At 59.0% G+C, this 5,268-nt stretch overlaps 1 pseudogene; it reads left to right on the top strand.

The window, feature by feature from the left end:
- The first annotated feature begins 2,360 nt into the window (after positions 1–2,360).
- LOC111730484 lies at positions 2,361–2,479 on the top strand (annotated as a pseudogene).
- Positions 2,480–5,268: the final 2,789 nt, after the last annotated feature.

Genomic DNA, 5,268 nt, shown 5'->3' on the forward strand with positions numbered 1-5,268 from the left:
CGACGCGGAAACAGGGCCGCTCACCTGGCTGCTGAGTCCGGTCCTCCTCACTGGGGGGCAGGGTCCGTGACCCCGAAAACTCACCTTGGGCATTGCTCGTGTCCTGCCGAAGGCGGAAAGGCAGGGGTCGAACGCCAGCAGTGGCCGGGGAAAGATTACGCGCGGCTTAATTGGAAAAGCGAAAATCACCCTTCCGATCCTAATCGGTGACAACAGCTCTAAGTTCACCTTCATGCGCCTCCCAGCCCGGATAAGCAGCACAGGTGGGCGTATTTAAGTTCTACGACCACCCCTGGAGCCGTGGCAACGTGTGCCAGGGTCAGTGTCACTCTCGTCCAGAAGGAGCCGTTTTGCCTTAATCCATGATCCCTCGTGTTTTGCCTTTTTTTTCCTTCTCCAGAGAGGGAGTCTCACACCCACCATGACTCATGGAAGATTCTGCTCGCAGGCCCGGCAGCCTGAGAGCTGCGCACTGTCCCTACACGGAGGGAGGATCGCGACCTCCTCCTGGACGCGGGCCGCCCCAGAGCACCCCCAACGCTCACACGTCTCAGCCCCAAGTTTACTTCCTGTCGGGAAAACGCGCCTTGGCCGATGCAAACCCAGAACGTCTGCATGTGAGGTCAACGCACACACAAGCTGTTTGGGTTACGAGAGGAGAAGAAGCTGGACAAAGCCTCCGAGGCGGGTGCTCCGTCTCCCCAGGCGGGTGCTCCGTCTCCCCAGGCGGGTGCTTCATCTCCTCTCGCCCCCGCTCCTGGTTCCATGTCTGGTTCTCTCTCTGAGATGCAGCAAAACTCTGTCCAAGGGGCCCCAACCCACAGGGGCCCCGGACCCAAAAGGAAAGGAGGACCGGGCCGGGAAGGAATGCGGGCCCCGGCTCCACGGTCCCGGGCTGCCCAGAACCCCCGCTGGGGTGCCGGCCCCCGCCACGGCAGTGGGGCGCCCGCGGTGCAGCCTGCAGACGGCAGCTGGCTCTGCGCCGGCTGCCTCGCTGGCATGTGTCCTCTTATTTACTGAATCTGTACAGCGAGGCTCTAACTCACGGGTGACTAACAAGCTGAAGCCTCCATTACCAGGCAGATGGCAGACTCCCTTAAAAGCAGACATTAAGCAATAAAATGCCACCACGCACCTCGCCTGCAAAGTACAGGCAAAACAAAAAACCCAAGACTGGCTTTGTTTTTCTCCTACTTTCTCCCCGCCTCCCCCCGTGCTGTATGTCCCCTGAGCAAGATGCTGAAGGAAATCGAGAAGGGGATTTGTGATGCAGGCAAGATGACATAAACGGCCACTGTGACCTTCAAAAGAAGGCTCCGCAGGAGAACCACGTTGAGATAACAGACAACCCACCGTGAGGACAAACTGTGTCCAGTGAGATAGGCAGGGGGAGGGGGAGCTGGACTCGACCATCGCCAAGGACAGAGAAAGAACTGGCTGGACCGGAGTAGCAAAGGAACTATATAAACTCGACGGAGCCCAAAGCCTTCCTACCTCCATCCGCTCATGAATGATCGAAGTGCTAAGACCCAGAGAATTCTGCCCGAAAACCAAGTCGCGGCGAGGCACTGCCGTGACAGGCACTCTGCTCGGCTCGGCTGGGCCACCCCACAACCGACCGCTCACCTAACGGGGGGCCTGCTGTTTCCCGAGCATCTCTTATGTGCTGGCAACCGGCTCGGTCAACTGGTCTCCACCCCATCCCCGTGAAGCTCACCGTCATCATCTTTAGAAGAAAAATCAAACTCAGAAAAGATGAAACGATTTGCCCGTGGTCCCCAGATGGTAATGAGTAGGACACAGACCCAAACTTCAAGTCTGAGGGGCTCTGGGGCTGGAGGGCAGAGAGGGGGACACTGTCGGCCGGCGTCCTGGGCCCTTCTCACACCTTGGACTTTAGTGAGGAGGTCTGAGCCCGGCATTCTGTCACTAAACCCTTTCGGGGCCCTAGGCCTCAAGTCATACTCACGGGAGGGAGGGGTTTGCTCTAGCGGATGGAAGTTTTGCTGGGGAGCACACAGAATTCAGGGGTGCATGCTGCTCACCCCGGGTGTTAGGAAATGAAGACCTCAGGCTGGAGGGGTGGGGAGGTGCAGAGCCTGCCGGGAGCCACTGGCCCGTAGGTCCCAGCTCGGATGTTTGCTAAGCCACTAGGCCACGATGACAGCGAAGGTGCAAGTCTACCGCCGGGCGTTCGCCACATGCCCACATGGCGCGGCGTGAGGGGCACCTTGGAAGCGGAAGGTCGACTGTGAACCCTGGTGTGCCGGTTGCTGGCTACGCAACCTGGTAAATGATCCAAGTTCACGGAGCCTCACTTTCCTCATGTGTAAAATGGGAATCAAGATGGTGGACATCCAGTCTACGGCCACGCCGCCCTGAGCACGCCCGACCCCATCTGATCTCGGAAGCTAAGCAGGGTCGGGCCTGGTTCGTACTTGGATGGGAGACCACCTAGGAAGACCAGGTGCTGCAGGCATAAAAAATAAGGGATTGTAAGCTGACAAAGTCCTTGCAGTCTGTGAGGTCAACCAAGGGTTGCCTCGCCTAAAAATAAAAATAAAATAAAATAAATAAAATAACGAACATCCATGAAAATGTCAAATATGGTGCCTAGTGCCTAAAACACGGTCAATAAACATTCACCAAAACATAAACAGTTGATGGCCATTTACCAGGTGAGAGGAAGACAGATCCTTCTAAGAAACGGAAACCCTGGCTGACCACAGGAAGTTACCGACTGACTCGATCTACGAGAACCCACTGAGCACGACCTTATACGAAACTGTGGAAAACAGAAGGCACAGGCGTTAACCTCCAGGCCGGATTTGGGGTGCTGGACAGGGATGCGAGGCTGGTCTGTGTGGGTGTCCTGTGGGAGACGAGATTAGAACACTCTAAAGACAGACAAAGGTCTCTAGTTTGAAGGTTGAAAAATCCCAAGAAGGATCCCGTTTGTTGACAGCTGAGCTGAAACGAGAACCCAGAATGAGCCCCTCACCACCGGGGGTACCTCGCTACCCAGCACCATTAGCTGGTGAGGCCCAGACCAAGCGTCTGGGAATGGCCAGTGCCTGGCACGCGGGACTCGAGAGTTGGTTGTGGTAAAGAGGCGGTTTTAGTCTCAGCCTGGGGACCAGCCCTGAGCAGAGCCCGTGGCCGAGGATGAGGTCTGCCCAATCGTCCTGGCCTGCCCAGCGCCCTCCCCCACCCACGCAGGGTGCTGCTTCCCAGGTCTGCCCCGCGCCTTTAGGAGAAGCAAGATCAAGTGCTTCAAGGACCCTAGATTTTCGATTGCTCCCTGAACGAATCTAACCTTCGGTTTCCTCTCCCGTAAAAAGTTTACGCCTATCTCACAGGCCGAACGTTGGGCTGAAGAAACAAACACCAAAACCCCAGCTTCGGTCTACCTAGCCCTCCAAAGTTTGCGTGCAAACTGCGGACACGTCTGGAAAGGTGAGAGGCCCCGGACCTGATGGCCGCGTGGCCACCTCTCCCGGTCAGTGAGCGAACCGGGCCGTTCCAGGTCAGAGGGCAGCCTGGCCTGGGGGCCAGAGGCCGTGGGCACTGGTTCGGGCTCTCTGATTGCTTCTCAGCTGGAGGAGGCGTCGTGGGCTGACGCCTGGCTCCCCTCTGCCACCCCGTTGCCTGTCCCCAGCCCGCGAGTCTTGCGTTGTCTAACATTCTTTCCCCCGTCCCCACTGGCGGTCAGAAGCACAGGATCAAGCCTCATCCTTCCGTTATGACACCTCCCGGGTCCTTCCCAACCACCAGGACACTGGCAATCATGGACTCTGCTTGCAGATCTCTTCACGCATCACGCCCCTGGTTTATGGGGGTGATTACAGAGCAACGCCCCCCAAACCAAAACTAAGTGGCTTGCTCAAAGCGCTGTGCACGCGGCAGTGGAGCCAGGGGCAGAGCCCGCTGACCCCGCGTCCAGCCCTGTCCAGCGGCAGCTCCCCTTGTTGCTCTGGGCTCCACACAGCACTTCCGGCGTCTGGTCTCACCATCCACCCCCTGTCCCCACCAGGGAGCCAAGCTCAGTCCTGCGTGAAGCCCCCTCCCGCCTCCTCTCCACCCCACCCCCCACTCTCTGCTTCCTCGGTGTATTCCCCATAAGTTAAAAAGCAACAAGTTCGCTTTCCGGAGCCTGGCCCTGCTCTGGCAGGAGACCAAGTGACTTGTGCATGTGGTCAAGAGCCACCCAAGGGACCCCAAGAGCCATGCCGCCCCGCCCCCGCCACCATCATCCCCAATCTTCTCTGTCTGGGACAAACTAATAAATGATGACTCGGAGAGGGAGAGGGAGAGGGAGAGGAAGGGCAGGGAGTATCGAGTTTGCTAAGACTTTAGCGAGGGCACTTGAAGCCGGGGTCGCAAGGCGGGGAGGGGACCCCGCAGGCAGGAGCCAGCAGCTCGTGGCCCCCAGCAGCTGGTAAGGAAGGAGGGCAGGACGCCAAGAAGGACAGAGGTGAACACGTCCCCACACACACCACTTTCTCCAGTTCTCTGTAAATCACCCAGAAAAGTTACATAATGAGAAAACACACAGCCCCAAGGCATGGAAGGGACATTTGGTTCCTCCTGGGGCGTGTGATTTAATCAGAGGCCCCTGCAGAGCCACACGCAACCCAGCATCAGCCATGGACACGGGGGCGGGGGGGGGGAGGACAAAGCACCGCGGAGGACATGGCCACAGGGTCCCCATGCAGTCACTACCCAGCTCCGGAGGGTCTGCTTACTGAGCCCCGAGCGTCCTGGAAGCCTCCTTTTGCGAGGTGCTACTCAGACTGCAGGGCTGCAATGTGCTGGTGACAGGGACACACACCACGCTCCCGGCTCTGAACGCTCCTGCTGCCTCGCTCCAAAGGTCCGTGAAACGGGGGCTTCCCAGCCCCTGCAGCCCAGCCGAGTGCTAGGGTTCGGCTGCTCTCGGAGCTGCTGCCTCTGCACGCCCGCAACAGATGGGGACCAGGGCTCCGTGTGCTCCCGGTCCCCAAAGCCGTGTGACAAGCGGACAGCAGACAGCATGAGCTGGCCTGAGACAGTGCAGGCGACAGTCCTGTTGGCTAGAGCCGGCTCCGCACGCGGGCAGAGCCCCTCACGGACCGGTAACTGAGCCGCCGTTACCACCTGTGTGGGGGGCTGCCGGGGCGCCACCTCCTCACTCCGCAGGCCAGTGAGCGGGAGGGCGGGCCGAGCCGGGAGTTTTAAAAAGACAGGCAGCTGGGTGAATGAAGGCAGGAGAGGCCAGCGATGGGGGGG

This window comes from Pteropus vampyrus, unplaced genomic scaffold (assembly GCF_000151845.1).
Source record: "Pteropus vampyrus isolate Shadow unplaced genomic scaffold, Pvam_2.0 Scaffold316, whole genome shotgun sequence".
Classification (NCBI taxonomy): domain Eukaryota; kingdom Metazoa; phylum Chordata; class Mammalia; order Chiroptera; family Pteropodidae; genus Pteropus; species Pteropus vampyrus.